Source organism: Stomoxys calcitrans, chromosome 5 (genome assembly GCF_963082655.1).
Source record: "Stomoxys calcitrans chromosome 5, idStoCalc2.1, whole genome shotgun sequence".
NCBI lineage: Eukaryota > Metazoa > Arthropoda > Insecta > Diptera > Muscidae > Stomoxys > Stomoxys calcitrans.
Genome location: NC_081556.1, coordinates 155,087,578 through 155,113,763, shown reverse-complemented (window position 1 = coordinate 155,113,763; position 26,186 = coordinate 155,087,578). Strand labels below are relative to the sequence as shown.

The 26,186-nt window shown below is 35.1% G+C and overlaps 1 protein-coding gene and 2 long non-coding RNA genes across 3 annotated transcripts in view; all 3 read right to left on the bottom strand.

The window, feature by feature from the left end:
* LOC106096102 (epidermal growth factor receptor) overlaps nucleotides 1-26,186 on the bottom strand; it is a 145,581-nt gene that overhangs the window by 66,928 nt on the left and 52,467 nt on the right. The window lies entirely within an intron of this gene.
* On the bottom strand, nucleotides 3,344-5,023 carry LOC106096104 (uncharacterized). The gene is made up of 2 exons (XR_001222854.2): nucleotides 4,920-5,023; nucleotides 3,344-3,680 (listed from the first exon to the last, which is right to left on the bottom strand). It is a non-coding gene; the product is annotated as an uncharacterized LOC106096104 (long non-coding RNA).
* Nucleotides 15,755-26,186, bottom strand: part of LOC131997781 (uncharacterized) — a 17,314-nt gene continuing 6,882 nt past the window's right edge. Inside the window, exon 3 of the long non-coding RNA XR_009398414.1 lies at nucleotides 15,755-17,170. This is a non-coding gene — a long non-coding RNA (uncharacterized LOC131997781). The remainder of the gene's footprint in view (nucleotides 17,171-26,186) is intronic.

Genomic DNA, 26,186 nt, shown 5'->3' with positions numbered 1-26,186 from the left:
TTAGACAAACAAAAAATATTGAATAAGAACTGTTATGCTAATGGAGCTATATCAAGTTATAGTCCGATTCGGACCATAAATGAATGCTGAACATGGTAGAAGTCATTGTGTAATATTTCAGTTCATTCAGATAAGAATTGCGCCTTGTAGGGGCTCAAGAAGCTAAATCGGGAGATAGGTTTATATGGCAGATGTATCAAGCTATTGATCGATTCAGACCATATTAGACACGTATGTTGAAGGTCATGAGAGAAACCGTTGTACAATATTTCTGCCAAATCGGATGAGAATTGCGTCCGCTAGAGGCTCAAGAAGTCAAGATCCCAGATCGGTTTATATGGCAGCTATATCAAAATATGGACTGATTTGGCCCATTTACATTCCCAACCGACCTACACTAATAAAAAGTATTTGTGCGAAATTTCAAGCAGCTAGTTTTACTCTTGCGAAAGTTAGAGTGCTTTCGACAGACAGACTGACGGACATGGCTAGATCGATTAAAAATGACATGACGATCAAGAATATATATACTTTATGGGGTGTGAAGCGCATATTTCGAGGTGTTACAAACAGAATGATGAAATTAGTATACCCCCATCCTATCGTGGAGGGTATAAAAACAATTTATATGGGAACTGTATCAGGTCAAACAAGTAAAAAGGCATTAAGTTCGGTCAGGCCGGCTTTGAGATACCCACCACCTCGGCTATATATTAACCACATTTCGTCAAATTACGGATAAAATTACTTAAAATCGGAGATAGGTAAATATGGCAGTTATATGCAATCATAAACCGATCTGAACCATATTAGCTACGAATGTCTTTGTGCCAAATTTCAGCGAAATTCGGTAACAAATTAGCATTTTATGGCCCCAATATCTTTAATCGGTATATATGGCAACAATATCCAAATATAGCCCGCTCTAGACCATATTGGGCACTCTGTGCCAAATATTGAGTAGTAAATGTGGATTTTACGGGCTTTGGCGGCTATATCAAGATATAGTCCGATATTGCCCATCTTCGAAATTAACCTGACTATGAACATAAAAATAGTCTGTGCACGGCTTCAGCTCATTATCTTCTGTAGCGCGATTTCAACAGACTGAAGGGCGGACAGACTTATCATCGTAGCTTGATCGTTTTAGAGCCAGTTTCTCATTCTCTGGTTACAATTCATGGTATGAAAATTCTACTTTTTAACGGATTTTTTTTTTCTGAATATATGCTTATTGCATAGCATATTCAATTTAAAAAAAATATTGAAAATATTTTCATTAACATTTTCATTGATCCAATTAAAAAAATTTTTGAAATTTTCAGTAAATTATACCCACCACCGAAGGATGGGGGCATATTCATTTTGTCATTCCTTTTGCAACACATCTAAATATCCATTTCCGACCCTATAAAGTATATATATTCTTGATCGTCGTAAAAATCTAAGACGATCTAACCATGTCCCTCAGTCTGTCCGTCTGTCTGTTGAAATCACGCTACAGACTTTAAAAATGGTGACATTGAGCTGAAACTGTGCACAGATTCTTTTTTTGTCCATTTGTAGGCTAAGTTCGAAGATGGGCTGTATCGAAATATATCTTGATATAGCCCCATATAGACCGATCCGCCGATTTAGAGTCTTAGGCCCACAAAAGCCACATTTATTATCCGATTTTGCTGAAATTTGGGACAGTGAGTTGTGTTAGACCCTTTAATATATTTCTTCAATTTGGCCTAGATCGGTCCAGATTTGGATATAGCTGTCATATAGACCGATCCGCCGATTTAGGGTCTTAGGCCCATAAAAGCCACATTTATTATGCGATTGTGCTGAAATTTGGGACAGTGGGTTGTATTAGGTCCTTCGACATCTTTCTTCAATTTGGCCTAGATCGGTCTAGATTTGGATATAGCTGCCATATAGACCGATCAACCGATTTATGGTTTTGCGCCCATAAAAGTCGCATTTATTGTCCGATTTTGCCAAAATTTGGGACAGTAAGTTGTGTTGGTCTCTTCGACATCCATCTTCAATTTGGTCTAGATCGGTCCAGATTTCGATATAGCTGCCATATAGACCGATCTCTCGATTTAAGGTTTTGGGCCCATAAAAGGCGCATTTATTGTCCGATGTCGCTGAAATTTGGGACAGTGAATTAAGTTAAGCCCCTCGACATATTTCTGCAATTTGGCTCAAATCGATCCAGATTTGGATATAGATGCCTCATAGACCGATCTCTTGATTTTAGGTTTTGGGCCCTAAAAGGCGCATTAATTGTCCGTTTTCGCCGAAATTTGGGACAGTAAGTTGGGTTAGGCTCTTCGCCATTTTTCTGAAACTTGGCCCAAATCGGTTCAGATTTGGATATAACTGCCATAAAGACCGATGTCTCGATTTAAAGTTTTTGCCCCATAAAAGGCGCATTAATAATCCGATTTCACTGAAATTTAACACAGTGACTTATGTTAGACTTTTGTTATACACAATTGAACAATGATTTGTACTTATAAGTATTTGGTCCCAATCGGAACCTATTTCGATATAGTTGCTATGGGGCATATGGTATGCATTTTTCACCGAAAGGTCGTTTGCATATATACCCGAAGTGGTGGGAATCCAAAGTTTGGTCCGGCCGAACTTAACGACTTTTTACTTGTTTTGTTTTTGTTATTTTTATAATTGTCACAAAATTTTCTAAATGTTGACATTTTTTTCTATAAAAATTTTTATGAAATTTTTTAATTTAAAGAAAATTTAATTAGAGAAAAAATTTTTGATAAAATCAATTGTTACAGAAATTTTTTTCCGACAAAATTTCTCTAGGAAAAATTTGAAAAAAATTATATTTTAAAGAAAAATATTGTAAATACATTGTTGATATAATTTACTAAAAAAAGTGAAAATAAAATCAAATTGCCTTATAAGGTCTGTGATTATTTAATTTTGTTTAAAAAATACATATTTATAACAAATGTATGTCACGTCTTTCAACCACGAAGCACATTGACGATGCAAACACTTAATAGTTCTCTCAACTGAACTATGAAGTGTCAAAGTAATAAGTCCAAACTGTCAGGCATAGCCTTAAGAAAAGACCCAATAAGTCAAATGTAAAATACATTATGTCTTGCAAAACCCATAAGAAAATCTCAAATACCCTTTCAGCTGACAATAGTCAACTCAGGTAAAATAAGCAAACAAAAGAAAAAGGAATAACATTGGCTTTGATTTGATTGATCTCTTTCAATGGTCGAATGTTCTTTCTCACAATTATTCTATCTCTTAACTAAAACATAAGTTGCCACATGTTTGAGACTTTAGAAAAATTAACAGAAAAAAGTTTGGAAATTAATCATCTTTTTTCGAATTTATTAATTTTATCTGTGATCTTTTTGCATTATAAACTCAAAATAGCTCAAGGAAAACTACATAATTAACAAACAGACAAACAAACAAATTGTTAATCATCGATCGTTACGCGACGATCGACGGCAATGTTTTGTTTGTCGAAGACTACTCTTCATGGCGTAGCAGCAACAGCAGCAGCGTAGACAACGAATGCATGAACAATCAATCGAATGAGATCGATCGATGGATAGCGGCTTTTGGCAGTTTGACTTGGCGTTTGCTTGACGTTTCGATATTTGTCCTCTTCTTTTTCAGCTATTCCATCAAATCTGAAAATAAAAAGTCAAAATCAAAATAGAAAAAAAAATCAGCAATCATCTTTATTTTAGCCAAGTTTTTTTTTATGTGGTTGTTATTGTTGTTGCAGCTTCGCTTAACTGTCTCTAATTTAATGTCCAAACAAACACAGCAAGACATCACATACTTACATACATACACTTTGTTGTCGTCGTCGCTTTAAGAGTTGATGAGCATCTCAAAAAAGTGGCGACATTTTACCAACCAGAGCAGTGTTGCCGTTTTGAGAACAATTGGATTAGTAAATGCTGGACTTATTTAGAACCCCGTTTACACTGCTCAATAAATCCGAATTTAAGGCTTTCGTCAGCTAATTTTATAAAGGGACAACAGATGATCGAGTTACTAAAACCGCATTTAAAGAGCAGTGTAAACAGGGTTTAGGGGTACTTATAATCAAAGCGAAAATCAAGATAATGCAGGGAGCAAATAAGTTGTAATATCAAGAAATTCTTAAAGTTGGTACAATCCTCGCTTTGCGCGACGAAAATCAATATTTCTCGCGATTAGTTTTTTAGACAATAGATTTTGGACCAAAAAACTTGTAGATTCCATTCAGTAGGACCTTCCCTCATCTTTATTTATTGAAAATTTTTAGTAAGAGTATTGTGTTATTCATTGCATTATTTGCAGTATTTCAAAAAAGTAATCGAGAAAAATATATGTTTTCAACTGTAAAACACGAACCTGGTACTGGCCCTAATGGTTCATCCTTGATCTTAAGTTAAATCGAAAGTATGGTCGAAATCGGTGTATAACCTGACATAGCTCCCATACAAACTGATCTCCCAATTTCACATCTCGAGCCCCTAGAATCCGCAATTGTTATGCGAAATAGCACCCATATAAACCGATCTCCCGATTTAATATCATGAGCCTTTAAAAGGCACAATTATAGCCCGATTTGGCTGAAATTTTGTACGTAGTGTTCTATTATAAGAAATTTTGGCCATAGACGAGTTAACATCTATTCATGTACAAAAAGTTACACGCGTTTTTCAACAAAAGCTTTTTATGCGATAAATTGCGAAGAAACTTTTGATCTCTAATAAAGTTTTTGCCTGCGGTAACACTGATCGCAAGATTTACAGAATACAACGGCGACATACGTACAAGCATACAAACATATGTATCCATTTACATTTATCCATCTACCAATATGTATGTAATACATTCGTGCATTGGACATGGCGACATATGTAAATACCCACATTTATGCATAAACATGTTACAGACGAACGAAATGACTGTTCGAGGTTGTTACGAAAACGCGACAAAACCATGACAAAGAGGAGAAGTGTCTTTCTTGTGTACGTACTACGTACACTCGGCGTCGACTGTCTGTTTTGTTGCCCTTTACCGATAATTGTTTAACAATTTACAATACTCGTAATTCGTAATTACGCTGAAAGCACATATTCAACGACGCTATTGCCGCCGCTATTTGTGTCCAACCAAAGGCTTTCGTTTGTCGCCTTGTACAACAAATCTCAGTGGTAAGAAATGTTGCTATGCATTAAGCCTCGAGTGTTGCAAACTCAGAGTTTTGTGTGTGTGGGATATAAATGAGAGAATGAGAGATAGAAAGAGATAAAAACAAATCTCAGTTACAGGAGAGAAAATTTAGTGAGTGGTTTGAGCAAAGTGTTGTTAAACTATGAGGTAATGGTTATCCGGTTAATTGTAAATATAATTGTTGTAGAATTTTATAAAATATTAGTTAAGACTTATAAATAGCTTCATTAATTTTTCCTTATATATCTACAGTATGTTGTGGTGGAAGAAACCACAGGTTACACAATTTGTATACCCTACACCACTACTATGGTACAGGTTATTATGACTTAGTGAATTAGTTTGCAACACCCAAAAGGAAGAGAGATAGACCAATTGATAAGTATACCGATCGACTCAGAATCACTTTCTGATTCGATTTAGCTATGTCCGTCTGTCCATGTCAATTTGTGTACAAACTACAGGTCGCAATTTTCATCCGATTGTCTTCAAATTTGGTATGGGCATATCTTTCGGCCTAGAGACGAAGCCTATTGAAATTGGAAAAAATCGATTTATATTTGGATATAGCTTCCATATATATGTTCGTCCGATTTGCAGTAATACTGCAATAAAATGGTCACTTGTTAACCCATTTGGCAGGAAGAATTTTCTTATGACTCTCGACATTAAAGGGAATTTCATAGAAATCGGTTCAGATTTGGATATAGCTCCCATATATATGTTCGTCCCATTTGCAGTTATACTGCAATAAAATGGTCATATGTTAACCGATTTTCTCAAACTGTGGCAGGAAGAATTTTCTTATGACTCTCGACATTACAGGTGAATTTCATAGAAATTGGTTCAGATTTAGATATACCTGTTATATATGTATATCGCCCGATTTTAACTTCTAAAACCACTGTAAGAGCATTTTTTGACCAATCCTGCCAAAATTTTCTGGACGAATGCCACATTATCACATTTTTGGTAATTTGCAATAATGTTGTCGTTTGTGAACCGTAGTTATTACAGTTTGAACATATTTGCATAGCTCCCACTTTCTACCTAAAGGGTAGGTGTAGGATATTATAAATTCGGCACCGCCCGACTTTTGCCTTTCCTTATTGGTTTGACATATGAAAGGGAAATGGGGCCCTCCCCTTAAGCCAAGATTTCAAAAACGCCTGATGTCGGAGATAAGTGCACCAATTAAACGGAAATGTTGTTTGTGCTAATATAGTACCCAAACCAAGAATTTGGCCATCGAATTTGAGTGCAAGTAACGATGGAGAGGAGCACCACATATATTTTTTTGTTTTGCGGAAAACCCCCAGCAAATGCATAAATATTACCCTAACCACAGTCATAAAGTAACCTAACGAGTCTAGGTAACTCACACAAGATATGACACCACTAATGCAGAGAGTGCTGCTAATCGTATCATATTCGTTACTCGGTCACTATCTGCATCTCATGGTATGTGTGTGGTGGATTGGCGTGCACGGGTAGAAGTTTTATGGCAAAAAAACTAATAATGGTACAAAAACAAATAAATAACAACAGTAAGATTGTTTTTTTTAAGTTTTTTGTTGTTGCTGCTATGAGAGTGAGAGAGTGGTTTGTGTGTTGGTTTTATTTTTACCAAGAAATTGAAAAGATTTTATGATTTCTGAAACCGGTTTACAAGAAATAAACAAATCGAGATTTATTGTATTTGAAAAATTGTCCTGGTGGTGGTAACAGTTATAGGCAAGAGAGTAAAGAAAAAGAGAAGATAATAAAACTCTCAGATAAATAGTTGAACATTTTGCATCAACTAAACAAATTTTAATATTGGCAATATATTCAAAAATAATTTTGTTTAAAAATATTTTTTACACCCATACCTATGAATCAGATTGCATTTTTCCTTGTGTATTGATTATAATATACATCTTGCTTTGCTTTTCCTCACTTGCTGTTGTTGTGGGCTCTCTTTATCTACAACTCTCTTTTACCTGTTTTATCAAGCTGATGTTAAAAACATAAGATAAATGTCTTCTTGTTTCAGTGTTAGTGCCAAAAACCTCTCCCCAAGTCTCTCATTTTGAAACTTGCCTCTCACACTCGTACAAATTAACCACATTGACACTTCATTTACTCAGCAGCATCCCAAAACCCCATGTGTATGGACCTTCGTGTAAAACCCCCTTGTCATAATTTCTCCTCATGCTTGCATTCTCAACTCACTACCCAGAGCGTTCATCCAGGTGTGCTTAAATTCTTAAACATTTCCATGTAATCTGGCTGACTGACACAGCAGCAAAGGGGCTGTAGAAGATTGTTTTGCTTTTTTTTTAAACCAGAAGTAAACCAGCGTTTTGGCTTTGCCTTTTGCAAAACAAAACAAAAAAAGAAAATCGTCGTCTATACGAGTACACCGAGTGTTCATTTGGGGATTTTATTCATTCGGCTAATGATGCAAAGTTCATTCATTCGCCAAACGATTAGGTGGTGGTAGTGCAACAAACTTTCTTTGTTGTTTGCTCGAACAAAGAATGTTGGAGATTATGCAAATCTAGTACCTAAGGCAATAGATGATTATATGGAAATGTAAACAAAAGGTGTGTAGGAGTATTTGAATTTTTATGTGATTTTTTCGCAGAATAAATATTTCAATATAAATTAATTTAAAATAAAGCCAAGCGATCAAGGCAATGATTAATAAGAAACATTCATAAAACATGAAATAAGAATCGGTTTTTGCCAATTCTATACGTTTTTCTATCTGCCCAAAAGCACTTACATAATTTTCAAACGATTGAGGTTAGCCGCTCGAAATGTTGCTTAAATGCCACCGTAGCGCTAAAGTTAGCATGTCCGCGGTGGTTAGCCCCTCCTAATGCATGCGAAATTTGTGAGGTACTGTATCATTTGGTATGGTAGTCCTGTAAAAACTTCTTCCCAAAGAGGAGTCGCTCTGCTTCACGCCTTTCGGACTCGGCTATTAAAAAAGGCCCCTTATCATTGAGCTTAAACTTGAATCGGACAGCAATCATTGATATGTGATATACCCTTATTCCTTAATAGAATGTTCATGAGCAAATTTGCATTTGGAATAAATTTTTGCAAAATCTTCCATAAAATAAAGTTAAGACAAAATTTTCTGTAGAAATAAAATTTTGACAGCATTTTCTGTAGAAATAAAATTAAAAAAAAATGTCCATATACATATTTCAATAAAAACAAAATTTTCAATAGAAATGGAATGGAAACAAAGTTTTTAGCAAAATTTTGTATGTCTGTTTACGCTTTCTTTTGTTGGTCTTAAAATTTTATTGAGAGATTCCATTGCAGGATATTGTTCGGCTTTGGACCATTGTTTAATGCTTTCTATTCAAAGAATAGTATAGCAAAATAACATTTAAAAATCAGCAAAAGTTTGTTGTTGCTAAGAGCATTTGACGGGTTTCCCGTATCGCGATTTCAGTTTCGACCAAGAAAATCTTTAGGGAGAGATGTCAAATGGATCATGGAGCTTTACAACCATTCCAACTAGAGTAATTTGTAAAGCACACATCTGAATATGAACAGGGCTCTTTAAGACGACTTGATTCATAAGCGCAATAGAAAACAAGTCAAATCTTACTTCTCTTATTCAAATGCAACTTATCCAACGATGCTAATAGCAACAAACATCTTTTCAAAACTCTTATTCTTCGCACGGCGATCGCCCAACGGTTGATACTACCAGTGCTGTTTTTGTGAATAGGCAATGACCTACACCACATGCGACGTGCCTTTCGTTTGGTTTGTCTGTTTACGCTTTCTTTTTTTTTTTTTTTGTCTTTAAATCTTATTGAGATTCCATTGCAGGATATTGTTGCGCTGATGATTTTTCTTGGGCGAAAATGAAATCGCGATACGGGAAACCAGTCAAATGCTTCTAGCAACAACACACTTTTGCTGAATTTTAAATGATTTTTTTGCTATATTTTGCTATACTATTTTTTGAATAGAAAGCATTAAACAATGCTTTCTATTCAGGACAATATCCTGCAATGGAATCTCAATAAAATGAAATTTAGACAAAACTTTTTTTCAAAATAAAATTTTGAATAAAAAAAAATTTACATAGAATTAAAATATGACAAAAATTTTCATAGAAATAAATTTTTGACAATATCTTCTATCAAACACTTTTTTGGTAAAAATTTCGATAAAAAATAAATTTCAAACTTGTCTACGGCAAAAAACGTTGGCAAATTATTTATTCAAAATTTTCTATAGAAATAACATTTTGAGACAAGAGTCACAAAAGAGAATAAGACAAATTGAGGCTTTAGTTTGTAAAATTTTAGTGTGTAAAATGTGATGCCTTATAAAAGCCAAATAGATTGTATTATATCAAGTAACCATTACTGAGTAAGAAAACTAAATTTTGGATCTACAATATCAAACATTGAAAGGCGAAGGTTTGTTGCTGGACCAATGCCATATCGGTGCTTAAAATATCGATTCGACCAAAACTCTATCGACCTTATTCACAAAACTTAATGAAGCCTTAAAATAGATTTATTTGACAGTTCTATTAAGGAAATAACAAATAAACCTATTTCAAATCTACATTAAATTTTGTGAATACCGGTGTTAGTAAGCAAATTATTAAATTGAGTAAAAACAAATTGAAATGCAATGAAATAAATTGATATTAAAATATAGAAAATAGAAAAGAAACACAAAAAATAAACTTTTATCTCAGCTTATTTTGATGGATTGAGAGTACAAATTTTCAATTTTAAATACGAAAAACAACTACTTTTTTACATAATATTTAAGCAATATGAAAAACTACTTTTTTTTAAATTGGTTAAAAAATAATTTTATTGGATGATCGATCGACACCGACGCCATCTGTAGTTAAAATTTTTATATTAAAGATGGGTTCATAAACCTATTCAACTCCCCCACACTGTAACACACCACCCCATCCAAGTCATCAACCATGGACAATTTGATCGTATATGGTGAAACAAATGACCAAGGTGGTAATAGTAATAATCACCTCAAGCCAATCTTTAGGGTATGCCTAAAAGTAGGCACCATTAAAAGAGGACACATTACATGGCAATACCATAATGTTATAGGGTAAATGTCTATGCTATTCGAAAAAGCAAAGTTATTCGAATAAAGTCGATTTCGTAATGAAAAGAAAAATAAGCTACAAAGAGAAAAACAATAGTTTCACAATAACCTACTCTTAATAAAAGTATGTTCTCCGTAATTAATGTTACCAAGTTGTGTTTAATAGAAAGAGAGACATTCACCATTGTTTATATAGGAGAGCATTGTGAAAAATTATTTTGGGGTTTTTGCTACAATAACTTTGTCTCTTTCTCTCGTTCAATCTCTTTAATTGAATATGAATTATGCTAAGATCAGCTTAAAAATTCTGGCGATAATTTTTACAATGTCTGTATGTTCTTTTGACGCACATGCTATACCGGGGACCGATGGAGGGACCCATTGCATGATTGTTGTCTGTGTTTCTAGCTCGTGGTGTTATTTTCGTATACTTTGTATACTTGTTTTATTCGTTTTTTTGGAAATACTTGGAAAACATTTTTTTTAGAAAAATATGATCACTTATCGTGATCATGTTTAAAGGTTATCATCATATTAAAACAAAATAATAATGACTACAGACAATGGGAAAAACACACATATTATATTTAATAGATTGTATTTTTTTTTTTGAATTTTATTTCGCTTTTTATTTTGTTCGACTCCGTTCTGCTCTGCTTTAGTCTGTACCGTATAGACACATCATAGAATTAAATGAACATAAATTTTTGAAATTCCGTTTCAAAATGAGTTCGACAGATCGACGTTAATAGCTCGACATCAGTAATTAGCAGCGTGCTCAAATGACAGATAGACAGCTAAGCTGGGCTTGGTGGGCTAGCTCATGCTTACGACGGATGGACGGAGAGACGACGACTGTGGCTTGTGAGGCGATACACGCACTGATACAAAAAAAGATGGATGAATGTAGACTGAACGCAGATGATTATTCAATTTGAGGTTGTTAGAAGCAACTGCAATAACAACAAAAATTACTGAAGAGCAGTGAAGATTGAGTTTTGACTTTAGATGTTAAGGAGTTCAATTCTTATCATTCGTTTATAGGAATCTATGGAAGTTCTTAAGGTTCCTTTAAAATGGGAGATACTTGAACTATTTTCTTTATAATTGTTGTCTTTTAGATGAAGTAAGTGATAACAACATTATACTAAATGGAGCAATATCTAGGTTACTGATGTGCGAGATGCTGAATACAATGTAAGGACTCTGATTGGTTCCAACATGGCAAAAAAACGAATTTTATAACCTTTTTTGTGAACATTTTAGGATGGTTCTTTTTCACAAAAATTCAAAAATTATTTCAAGCCAAAAATGTTTGGTTTACATCAAAATATGCTTTGTTAATGACGAAAAGATGATTTGTTTATTTATATTTTTTGTCTCCTCCATTTGGCAGAGAGTATGAGAGTAAAGGCACTCATTTTTTTTGGTTGTATCATTGAGTAATGGTCAGTCAGCCAGCAGTCAGCATTGGTAGGAAAGCGCTAGTATATTAGCTTCTAAGGTGGCGGTTTTTCGAATATTGCTCTAGTTAGAAAAACAAAAGATGGTCGTTGTGACGTTTTTCATAAAAGAAGTTTACTTGGCGAAAATTTCGTAGTGAATTATTTTTTTTTTGTTTTTTTGCATGTAGGGACACATTTGATTTGGCGAACATTTACATACACATATATAAAGATAATATAGAAATAATTTTTTTTTCACAAAGTTGACTGTGGCATTTTAATATAATTTTTCGTAAAATATCCTGGGAACAGACGCTGATGTTGACCATTGGTTATTTAAAGGCGCCAATAACGCGCCTTGTCATTTCGAGTATCATTGGCACTCAGTATTTAATTAAGAGCCAGTGCCACCTGACTCCTCACTGAGGCTCTCCTCTCGAAAATCGCTGACTGCCCGCGGCCGCATTTGTGGACGCTCCCGGTAGCTTTCAGCTAAGCTTCCCGTGATAACGAGTCGGAGCTCAAAGTTCCAGCTTGTGTGGTGCTCATAGTTATCCCGTATCGTATAAATACGGGAACTATACTTAAAAAAACACCAAGTGTACCTTGTATTTATCAGCTAATCGAAAGCTACTTACATGCAAAGTTTCGAGATTTCGAGAATTGCACTACAAAAAGGGGTAGTGGTCTAAAATGGGTTACATTTTTTTTGACCATCGAAAATATTCGAATATTCATAGCCGAAGATTAAACCAAGAAAAAGAGATAAACACAAAGTTTCGCCAAAAGCTTGAGTATAAAGAAATGGCCAAATCATAGGCAAAAAATAACCAAAATTTAAAATAATGACTTGACAAAATTTCACAGCTGTATTGGGGCAGTTTTATGGAAATATAAACAACGCCAATACAATGACATTAATTTCAAACAAATATTTGAATTTAACCCAGTTCTGGTCTAAATGGTGTCTTTTTTTATGGTTAAGTTGCGCAGTTGAATTGATATGCGATCAAAGAGATTTAAAAAATATGCCGAGGGATTTGCAGCAGTGAAAAGGGTGAATAAAAAACTATAAGCCTCTAAATCCGGTTGGAGTTTGAATTGGGGAGTCTTCTGGGCCCCTGATGCATCGTTGTTATCTGCTTTGCTGTATACAAGCAGCATTTCATTTTCATTTTATTATAGGTTTTTTTAGGAATTCTTTTGTCCATTGGTGTTGGTCAGGCGTGAAGTTTCGTGCATTTTTGTAACACAAACTCAGAGCCAACAAACCATCATGCCAAACAGTGGTTGAAAGAACTTTGACTATAGATTTTTGGACTTTAATATCAGTTGTTGGTTTCTGCCTGTCTGCCTCTGAAGCTGGCTTTGGTGGTAGTTTTGCCATGGGCCACAGCACCAAGTGTTCCCTGGCTGTTTGGCTGCTTTCGGAGATTTTACAAAAGCCCTTAGCCCCCCTCATCAGTACGAGTACTATTTTATGGTGCCATTTGTTTTGCTTTCTGACATCCCAAAAAAATCCACTCAACTGCTGCTGGTGCTGTTGCTGGCTCACAACAAAACTTTCCACTTCAAAGATCTCAAATATGCGACTAGCAAAGCACTTGTATGCTAAGGCAAGTCCCTCGGCTTTTTGGGTTTTTGATTGGTATACTAAGGCTTTTTTACCACCATCAGCAAATGAAGGGCTTTGCATTCAACAGCTTGTTGCTGGTTTACAAAATTCAGTTTGGCCTAAGGGGGGTGGGTGTTGTTGGCTGGCTTTCCAGCGGCGATCGCTACACATAACTTTTGTTCGAAAACCCATTATTTAATTATATTATTTGTTAATTAAGCAAACACTTAAAAAAACGGAAAAACAAATCCCATAAATTATCGAAACGGCTAAGCGTTTTTAAAACAGCAGGCCCAACACCAATCCATTTGAAGCAATTACTCTACCATTATGAAGCTGGGTTAGGCTTTGCATAAAGAAAAAACATTTTCTTAAATGATTCTGGGCACGAGCCTTTTTTTCTTATTTCTCTACTTTGCTGCAGTCCCCGCAGTCATTCTGTCAAAATCTTCCATTAAACAAAAAACACTAAGGGGGTCATTACTCTCGATTTTGTGATTTTTTTTTGCTTGATATTCTTTTTTTTTCATTATTTATACCTTCTTTGGTCTTGAGATTGATATTGTTGTTGTTGTGGAGTAGTAAGAGAAAAGAAAAACACAATGAAAGTTTACAAAACTTACTTGGTTTTTGTGTAGCGATGAATAAGTCTGTCTGGCTGTGGGTTCTGAAAAGGGTTGCCATAGGCAAATATATTTGCAAACAAAAATGATATCGATAAATAAGAGAATTTAGCTGTCAACGATGGTATCGATCGATTGGTTTTTGTGTAGCGATGAATAAGTCTGTCTGGCAGTGGGTTCCAAAAAGGGTTGCCATAGGCAAATATTTTTGCAAGCAAAAATAGTGTCGATAAATAAGAGAATTTTGCTATCAACGAATTTTCAACAATGTTATCGATAAATGAGAGAATTTTACTATCAAAGAATTTTCGATTTCCAACAAAAGAAATGATATCCGAACTCCATTTTTTGTGCCTCAGAAGTAACAAAAATTATTCACCACTGTAGTGTGGGACATAACAACTTCGTATTTGTTTTGGGGATATTAGATTCTGCTAGGCCGAACTTAATGAGTTTTAACTTGTTTCGTTTATTTGTGTTAGGTTAGGTTATCTGAAATTCTTTTCATTTTGTTTCGTTTTATTGCAAAAGTACAAAAAAACAAGTATTATCATTTTTAAGTAACTTTGTTATTTTTATATTTTATTTTTTTATGCCCACCACCATAGGATGGGGATATACTAATTTATCATATCATTTTTGTTTGCAAATATATATATATATATATATATATATATATATATATATAAATATACATATATATATATATATATATATATGTATATATATATATATATACATACATATATATATATATGTATATATATATATATATATATATATATATATATATATATATATATATATATATATATATATATATATATATATATATATATATATATATATATATATATATATATATATATATATATATATATATATATATATATATATATATATATATATATATATATATATATATATATATATATATATATACATATATATTCTTGATCGTCCCGTCGTTCTGAATCGATCTAGCCATGTCCGTCCGTACGTCTGTCGAAATCACGATAGAGGTTGGAATTTTGCACAGATACTCAGTATCCATGTAAATCGCTGGGGATTGCAAATGGGCCATATCGGTTCAGATTTAGATATAGCTCTCATATAAACCGATCTCCAGATTTGACTTCTTCAGCCCCTGGAAGCTGAAATTTTGTCCGATTTGGCTACAATTTTGCATGTGGTTTTCCGTTATGACTTCCAACAACTGTGTTTACTACGGTCCAAATTGGTCTATAACCTGATATAGCTCCCATGTAAACTTATATCCCGATTTGACTTATTGTGCCCCTGGAAGCCGCAATTTTTGTCCGATTTGGCTGATTGATCGTTGTGTTCTTTTATGATTTTCAACAACTGTGTCAAGTATGGTTCAAATCGGTCTATAACTTGGTATAGCTCCGATATAATCGATCCCCCGATTTGACTGCCTGAGCCTTTACAAGCCGCAATTTTAATCCGATTTGGCTGAAATTTTGCACATAGTGTTTTGTTATGACTTCCAACAACTGTGCTAAGTATGGTCCAAATCGGTCTATAACCTGATATAACTTCCATATAAACCGATCTCCCGATTTGACTACTTAAACCCCTGGAAGCCGCAATTTTCCGATTTGGCTGAAATTTAGCATGTTGTGTTTTGTTAGGACTTCCAACAACTGTCTAAGACCGGCCAAAATATGTCTATAACTTGATATAGCTCCTATGCAAAACGGTCTCTCGATCATCTTTGTTCGGTTCCTAGAAGCTTTAATTTTTGCTTGTTTGACAGACGTTTGTTATTTAGAATAAGATTCCCAAGATTCGGCCCGGCCGAACTTAGCACTCTTTTATTTGTTTTGGTACTTTTCCCCTCCTAACGCTGACAACATTTGTGAGGTACTATGCCATGTAAAACTTCTCTCGTCGCCCTGCGACACGCCGTTCGAACTCGGCTATAAAAAGGAGGTCCCTTATCATTGAGCTCAAACTTGAATCGGACAGCACTGATTGATATGTGAGAAGTTTGCCCCCGTTCCTTAGTGGAATATTCATGGGCAATATTTGCAATTTGCATATCAGGTCAGGTCATGTCATGCCATATCATATCATGTTATTTCATTTCATGTCATTTCAAGTCATATCATATCATCTCCCGGTAGTGCTCACAGTTACGTTACGATTCGCATCATCTTTGGAAGTACGGCCCAACGATGCCACCAGCCCATAAACCGCACCAAACTGGTACTTTTTCTAGATGTATTTGTAGCTCTTGCAATGCTTCTGGCTGATTTTCGCTCCAAAATTGACAATTCTGCTTATTTATGCACCCATTGAGCCAAAAATGATTTTCGTGCTCTTAACAGAGCACGCATTTTGATAATAAAATTCAATAATTTGTAAGCGTAGTTCGTTTGTAGGAGGATTTATGGTTCAATTGAAGACCAAACTGAAGATGTTTGACAGTGAAACAAAACACGAAACGTGTCTGAGCTGTTTAAACAAGTGTTGCCAAAAAGATAATAGCTAAAAAATCACCCTTTATTAAGGCTCCCATCATCCGACCAGCATAGGATCCAGTTCAGACTATGTTAAGATAAAGCTGACATTTAGACCAATCTTCCAATTTAGGATCTAATCCCAATTTCTCTGAAACTGTAACTTGAATAAAGTTATCGGGAGCTGCCACAAATATGATCCAGACCAGCTCCTACTTGCATATAACTATAAATATGGTAGTGGAGTTATAATAAAGTAGGATGATTTATATATTTATGGTTGTGGGTATCCGAAGTTCGACACGGCCGAATTTTACACGGTTTAGCTTGTTTAAATTCAATTATTTTATTTTACTTAATTTTATATATGTTTATTATTTATTTTACGTATTTGTTTGCCATATCCATTTTTTATTTATTTTTTTTATTCCCAACCTCACTTAAAAATCAGTCACAGAGTCTATTCTATGTTCGTAGATCTGCACAATGGCAACTCTCTTACTCGCGGTAACTTCAAGTTTTACCTTTCCTAAGGTGAGTTTGATTGCAATTCCCCCTCTCTCTCTCCTTCTCTTCTGCACTCAGCCTTACCTTTCTCAGCTCATCATAAAATCATTTCATTAGCTTTGTTTATTTTATTGTCTGCTTCCGAAGAGTTCTTTCTCTTACCTACAAAGAAAAGAAATGCAAAGAAAATATATGAGAAGATATGCGATATGATTACAACAACAAAAACAGAAACAACATAATTAAAACTAAATTATAAATAAAAAAAATATGTGCGTTGTTGTACTACATATCAGAGTAGAGAGGTAAATGTATGTCATTCGGCTTGAGAGCGGGAGAAAGAAAGAGAAAAGATATGGCACATGTTTGCTGCGCAATACATTTGATTTATTTGCCGTCATTAGGGAAAATTTTAAGGTTAGACAATAATTAACAAAATACTATTAGCCTTAAAAGGGTGCTTTTAGTTTCAGTGACTAGCCTTAGTAGGGCAAAAAAATTGAGACATTCAACTATTCTGCACAGGTACATTGAAAAAGAGATAGCTACAAAACCGATTTTTAGCAAACTAAAATATTTAGTAGATTGACTTATTTTTGGTATAGAATTATAAAACTATTTTTCGCCCACCTACCTTCTTCAATGAGTCAAAACCATATTTTTTTAAGCCGAATTTTGGTTTTTTAAACCTCATCTTCATGGGTATGTATGTTAATCTTAGATTATAAAGAATATGTTCATCATAGTTTCAACATAACTCGTTTTATTGTTACATAAATTCAATAATTCAGGCCCTCTTAATGGTATATCCATAAATTTGTCAAAATCGCTTTATAATCCCCCCCATATATCATATGGCCCACAATTAAAACACGTATTTTTTGAATTTGACATTCAAGTTCACACTTTTTCTAAGCCTCCAAAATAAAAACAAAATCAACCTTTTCTCAAAGCTATTGAATAATTGGTTAACTAGTGTCCCAAACGTTATCCCTCTTGTAGTTTTCTTAGCTTTCTTGTTGAGAGTGGCGTTTAAGTATCAATGAGTGGGGCTGGCTGGCTAATGCGGCTGCGCACTTTTGCCAATGATGCAAAGCAAAACTTCAATTGCCAGACAGTCGCACACCAACAAAATACAATACACGAATCTGCGCTGCATTTGCAATGGATTCACACGCTTTGAATGCCGCTGCAATAAAAACAAACGAGCAAACGATCCAACCAACGAACGAATGAATGAATGGCAAAACAAGCTAAGATAACATAAAAATTCTCACGACACTGAAACCGAAAACTGAAACTTCACTTGGATCTCAGCGTGGAGCTCAAACAACTTTGGCCGCAGCATAACTGCAGGCAGCACTAAAGCAGAAAATACAAACAAATAACAAACATTTGCATTACGACAGCGATGCGGTGAAAATAGATATTAGGGGTATACTTTGAATGCATCAAAGCTCCAAACTTAACTTAACTGTAAAAAAATCAGCAAACATTGAAAATACATTTTAGTTAAGCCTAATAAGTATTACCTTTTGAAATGGTGCTAACTTTAACTTTATTTTAGGAGCATTGTGTTGAAGACAAAAATACGTATTGCTTATTTATATATAGCAAACTCTGTCTGCTGACTGTTAGTAGTTAATTTTGGCACTATCGATATTTAAATTTTTTGACTGAATATCGACTGATATTTTTCCGATGGATACTATCGCAAAAGTTAAATTTTTTGCAAAGTTAAACAAATATAAGCAATCCGACACTCAATGCATCCTTCAAGATACATTATGCCTAAAGAGAGCGCAATTTTCATCCGATTAGGCTAACATTTTGTACAATGATTTCTCTCATGACTTCCAACCGACTTTATTAATCTTGGTTTTATTTGGTCTGTGTATTGATATTGCTTCTATATAAATCGATCTCCGGATTTTTACTTCCCATTTTCGTTTGAAATATAGGTGATGGAAAATTAACGATAGTATCGTTACTATTGATATTTATTATTAAAACTATAGAAAATATCGAATGTTGCGAATATCGATAGTTTGCCAGCTCTACATTGTGCACACTGATGTTATTGTTGTCATTTATTGCACAAGCTATTTGTTGAAGAGTTTTGACCAAGAAAACGGAGTCGAAGTTTTCATCCGATCGTACGGCTTAAATTCAGCCGCCCATTTCAACAGAAAAATGGGCTGAGCCGAAATAAAACTAAAATCTTAATACGCATTTTCCTTGGTGTAATCAAATATATGTTTTTTTACAACTTTAATCTTCCGATTTGTCTGCCCAAGTGCACTCTGCTTATAATAAGAACATAGCACAAAATAGTACTCGTTGCTACCAGAACTTCCAAGAATCTTACAAACCTCAGTGACATACTGGAGTTTTCGAAACATTTCCCAAAGATCTGCCAAGTGACAACATATGGTCGTATTTCTTCAAAATATGATAAAACAAATCGCTTAATTTTTTTAAACTGATCTTTTTTAGGACTTTACGACCATATTCCTGCTCGAAATCATTTCAACTCTATGCTTTCTATTCAAAAAATAGCATAGCAAAGAACTTATAAAGTGTTCGGTAAGTGTGTGTGGTGGGCAACAACACACAACCGCACATAATACCTATGTTCGCGAGCACAGGATAAAGAAACAAACGCACACGGACAGTATAAGCAACTCGTGTGCCTTCGTTCGTTCCACGCATTGTTGTTGTTGTAATCACATTGCGTGTGGAGGTAGCGATTCTCGTCAAGCTCCTGTAGGTGAGTAATCTTGTTCCGGTCCAAAGGACCGATCGCCACGGGAACTGGGTGGCCATTGGTTATTTAAAGGCGCCAATAACTCACCTTGTCATATCGAGCATCATAGGCACTAAGTAGTCATGAACACCACACAATCGGACCTCAATATTCCAGAAAGTGGTGAATTTCCGAACATCGTGTTCTCTCATAAGAAAACCTGTGTCCCGTTTTGACATCTTGAGCTCTTGGAAGAAATGATCATTTTTTATCCGTTATGGTAAAAAATTGGCATGTAGTATTCTGTTACGACTCCCAACATCATAGTCCAAACTGGTCTATAAGCTGATAAAGCTCTCATATAAACCGATCTCTCGACTAGTTTTCTACGGCTCCTAGAAGGTTTAATTTTCGCCTGATTTGTAAGAATTTTTTTACTTATATTTTGTGTAACACTATGTACTTAATTTAAGTTTTAACGGATGGTGCAATTAAGAGTTAGTGTCATTAGCACAACAACAAAAATCTGCCCCCAACAAAACTACTTTGAGTGGCAAATGCCGTAAATTGAAATGTCAAAGTGATTTTAGAAATAAACGTTGTTTTACACTATATCTTATTCAAATGGGTCTTAAAGTTGTATTTTCATCATTATGACACTGTTTTGTTACTTATGTGTGGAATATTCGATCAAACAGAACATCTTTTTAAGTTTTAGGAAAAAAACCGCAGCTGTGTTATCAAGCTTTTGGCATTTGGCAACTGTAAAATCAAAACAAAAGTAAAAAAAAAATTTACTCAGCTGTTCGCATGACCTCACCTTATAATGGCATCCTGGTTTTAACGTTTGCTTACCCCTAATAAAAGTTTCAAAAATTTCACATAGTTATTTCAAATGTTTGTATGCAAATAAGAGATGAAAAATAAAAACAAAAACAAAAAGTTATACAAAAAACAAAGCCATAAGCGATATAAGCAAATGTTGTTGTATTGGTTACATACATATGAACACATATATAAACAATAATCCCCAATTTCAAGGATTAATGGCCTTATCGGACCTTACAGCAACAAAGACGCCGAAAAAGAGTTAAAGCAAATTTAAGGGGATACTTGCAGCTGAATGTACCCCAAATGCAACAATTCAAAATTTGAAGATGGTGATCAGTTTGCAGTTGTTTGTTTCACGACAACATGTGTTGGCATCAATGTATTAACGTACGTGTACGCATGGAAATGTATAGTAATAATGCCCATATTGGTAAATGCAAGTACATGAGAAAGTAATCTCCCCCTCTCATAAATTGCCAGCACAAAAAGCTTAAGAAAAAACCAAGCGATTCAAAACAAAAAGTATTACAAGTTCTTTGGTTTTTTTCTTCAGTAAAAATAACAGAATATCTGGTCATATGTTGATCGAAAAAATGTGTTCCAATGCCAAAAGTACTCACGCATTTAAGTGGCGTTTTTCTGGGTTTCAAGACATTGGCAATGCAGAAAGAAGTAGAACGAACGAATTGTGTGTGTGTGCATCTGAGGCTTCAATTGAAGCCATACGCTTTATCTTTTTGTGCTTAGATGAACATGGTGCTCATGGAGCTGTATCTTCATTGTGGCTTTGGAACACATTGCAATTCCATTACAAAGTCTCATGGGTATAAATTTAAGCGAGTTGATGCTCATCAGACTTTTTGTATGATACTCATCTTCTTTATGGCTGCCTGTTGGCGGCTGAGGCCCATTGAAAGTGTCATTGCTGATGGACTGTTAAAAATGTTTAACACTTTCAGGCTTAGTTTAATATTTGGGTTATTTGGTTGAAGTTTTAAAAATATTTTATTACTACGAATTGGACGGACGTCAAACAATGTTGTTTAGCCCTTAGCCTCTAAAGCATGAACTTTAGAAACATATTCACTTTTTTTATATATTTTTTATTGAAAAACTATTGCCTATGAATAGATTAGCTGGATTGTGCGTTTTGGTTACTGTCCAACAGTGATTCGTTTCAATTCTCCAACTTGTCTCGTTTTTTTTTTCTTTTCATTCTCAATGGGTTCTCTTGTGGCTGATGTCAAATGTTATCAAAGCTGTTTTCAATACATTCATTCCTTTGCTTGGTTTGTTTTTCATAAACAGCATTTATTTTTTATGGCCTCCGAGCAACAAAATATTGCCGAGGAGGATTATTAGAAATCTTTGAACGCAACAACATGCCAACAAAAACAACAAACAGTCAATGGCTGGGGATGGCCCCTTTTTTTCTCAGAGTTAAAGTTGTTGAAAATCTGGATTGTATTAGCTTTATATTCGCTTGGACTGCCTGCCTGGCTGCCAAGATTAAATGACTTGCGTAATAAGTCAGGCGAATCAATCAACAATTGAATTGAAATTCCTTTAAAATCAAAAACAAAGCTCACTGTCATAGGGATCCAGAGAAATGAGGTGACCAGCTCACATGCATACAATATATATTTGGATTTGTTTATATTGTATTACACTTGTAATAATGGGTCAATGATCTCTATATATAGTAAATATAGTCTGATCAGGGAGAACTTTTTCCAACTATCATGCCAGACAAATTTTTTGTAATCAGCAGTTTAGTGCATAGATTACATGCGTATTTTCTGAAGATCCCATTGAGAAACCGAGTGGAACTGATATGAATGGTTGTGATTATTACTGCTGACCGATGCAAGTTTAACTTAGTGATGTTTGTTAGAAACCAGACCAATGATGCGATGTGGATCAAGGAGTAGACTATATAAGATCCAACACCACCGAGTCTATCTTATTTTAAGCAAATAGGTAACCGACGATATATTAGCAACATATAGGGTAGCTTACACCAAGTGTTACTAATTCAAACGACAAAATTTTTGTTGTGTAAAAATATTTTTCATTGATTCAAATGACATAAACCATTCACATTTGCTCGATATGACCACATTTGGACTTTTGGTATACAGTCGTTAAAAAAAACGAGCTGCACGGTGCACAAATGTAAACTGTGGATAATTAAGCTCATGCTCGTTCATTAGCTTTCTTCAGCACTTCCATACTTCCAGAGTTTTTAGTCCTTAACATGCTCTAGGAGGCCGTCCTAGTGCAGAGGTTAGCATGTCCGCATATGACGATGAAGGATTGGATTCGTAATCTGACGAAAAAAAATTCTGCGGTAGTTATCTCCTACTAATTCTGGCGGATTGGCATCTGACAATAATGAAATTAATTTTAATCGATTCTTGGTTTACATGTGCTTTTTTTGCTAGTACGACCTTGGTCTACGACCAAAGCACCTTTCAAAATGAATAGTCATCAGCGGTAACCGCTGTCATACTATCACTTGAAGTGATTATTTCGGTTGGCCGTTCTTAGGGTAGAAATCTCTTCGATTAAGTAAACGTAAACATTTTGGGAGTTCACGTAAACATACCATTTATCATTTTTGATATGTTTTCTCTTCAGAGAACACAATGTACGGAAATTCGAAATGTTCGCGCAAGTGCAGCAACTCCTCTGATCTGTCGAGTCTTACTATTTTTCTTTGGTGTAAGATCCTGTGGCTTTTAGAACTTGTAAGGCTTTACGTTGAGCTCCTTTTTTCACATATGTTGCAGATTTTCACGTGATATTTTTAGATCTTTGGCAGTTGCAGTCTTTTTTTCTACCACCATGGCGTTAAGCAACAGTTAAGCACCCAGTACCATTATAATGGTTTATAATGCGATACACAAATATTTTGTTCTCTTTGAAGTGTTTGAGTTCGCCAATAATAGCCGGTTATGATTTTCCAGCCAATTATATTGCAATCACACTACTACGCTTGAACTCCGTCAGGAATAACTTACTTTTTAAATAAACTCGAAAGCAAATGCTTTTGGTGACTTATACCATATAATTAGTGACTTAAACCTGTCAATTAAACAAATGTTTTGAAGTTGTAATTTCTAATTAGACAGATATATTATTGTGAACTTGGCAAGTCTTCGTGTCAGCTTCCCTGATTTCACAATGGGCTTAGCTTTTCTCATGGTTGGGGTTTTACATTTCTTCTTAAGGCTCTAGAGGGCTCAATTTTCTTTCGATTTGCATGAAGTTTTGCAGGGGAATTTTTTCCTACGACCACCAACCATTTTCGAAACATTTAGGCATTGGTTGAGAAAAATAATTTTACTCATGCATACATAGACAAAAAATGAGCCCACCGCTGTTCTTGAACACCTTTTGTAAGTTATTCTTATCTGATTATATAAAAAGTAAATGGCAATTTTTTGGTATAACCTCTCATTATTCTGCCTATAAAGAAAAGCCGTGCAAGGAAATTGACAACATATCACATTCTTTCAATAAAGCTTGTAGAAAGCATGTAGAAACAGGGGAAATTATATAACTGCCCTATGGGATGAGGGACCCCAGGACATTTTAATGTCAGATTCGTTCCTGCTCCCAGGAACCTTCCACACTGTGGAAAGTTTTTCCAGAAAATGAATTATTTTCGTACTCTACTCCCAAATACCAATTGTACCAATTGCGCTTGTAGAATTTTTTGGGGTGGGGTGGCTCCTTGTCATTTGCCCCTAAATATTTTATATCGCATTCGAACTTTTCATTCATTTGAGTAATATATTGCCATGAATGGTCCATGGTGGTGCGTTTGGTGGTTTTTGGGGAGAGACGTTGCTCTCAGCTACTTAAATCCAATGATGGTTCAAAATTTTAATAACAGAAGAGTAGTCTGCTGCCAAACACATTTATTTGCGTCCCATATTCCAACCAAACTGCTTAAATAATTTCTTAGGTGTCACTCTGACTCCTGGCTATTGGCCCTAAATGTTGATATCAGTTTTGTACGGTTCCACCATTCATTTGAGTAACATATTGCCATGAACGGTCTATATGTTCGTTTTCCCCGGGGTGTGGTGTTGCCAAGGTGGGGCATTTCCCGGTTACTTGAATCCAAATTTTGTTCCAAATTCTAATAATAACAGGTTCATACTCTACTCCAACCAAATACCTTTTATTTGAGGCGCATATTGTAGCCAAACGGTCTACATGCCAAGCGGGCGTATCGCCATCGGTGTCTATGTATCCGTTAAAGGGTAATTTTGGTTCCTTCCAGTCACTTCAACTTAATTTTGGATATCAAATTCGATAAAAGGGTAAAAACAAAAAAATCGTTTAAAACGGTTCACTCATCTCCAAGATGCTCTGAATTTTCTGAGTTCACTACTGCCTCGAACTATAAAGCCACAATTTTGCATGCATCTGGTCACCCCAGCATCAAAGTATACCAACAGACTTAAGCTTCAAATAATCTAGTTGATGGTCAATGGGTATCAAGCCAAGACTCTCCCAGAAGAGTTGGGATCTGTTTTTTGTACTTAATTCCAAGCAAGGGTCTGGATTTTATTATGATTTCTTTGATTTCGATAGGACGTTTGCAGGCAGAATGCATATATACATCCACAAGCAGGCTAGTCCATAACAAGAGTAGCATATGACAACAGAGATAATTTATGGCAGATCTTACATTGATCAAACACCATGGGCAGGCAAGTGCCATAAAGAATAGGCAACCAAGCGCAATCAACTTAGTAGCTTCAAACTGCATTTTCTGTCCACCGATATTCATTGAGAGTGTGGCTACCACCAAATAGAGGAACAGAGAGAGAGAGAGAAGTATAGAAAACCATAATAAATCTTTTGACTTGATCTTCATTTGCTATTTAAGGCAATTGTTGCCGCTGCAGCATCTTTGGGACATCTGCAGAGCCGTGTCCCTCCTCAATGGTGTCTTTGGATTTTTTTAATTAAAAAAGAGACAAGACAATTCATTGTAACCATTATTGGCCAGTGAAGTCAACAAATGGCCAAATGCCCATATACCAGACTCATTCACATGACCGAAGAAGGAGAGACAACTCCACACGGCTCGCTTAGATTTCCCCAACCCCATGTCATGTACAACTTTCCTAATTTGTCGTCCGACATAGACATCTCTCCCAGGACATTGACCATATTTAAGCAATCCAAAGAAGAAAGCTGCCAAGATTCACCATAGCCAAAGTCCAACATTGTTCCAATGCTGCCACAACAAACAGACCTTTTTAAGTAATGACCAACAGTTAGCCGTTTGGCCGTTTGAATGGTTGTGAAAAATCCGTAATTGTCGGTTAGCTTTTTGCATGGCCAGCAGAAAAAAAAGGAAAAAAAAACTAAACCACCCAAATTCCCGCCGCCAACAAGTTTTCAATGGAATTGAATTGAAGAGCATGAAAATTTCTTTGTAAAAAAAGTTTGATTTTTTCAAGTCCACCAACTAAACTAAAAAAAAAAAACGTTAACTCTACTTCCGCTCTATAGCCAGGCCAGACTTGGTGGGTTAGCAAACGAATTTTTTAAAGGTGATCATTATGATGGCTGTTG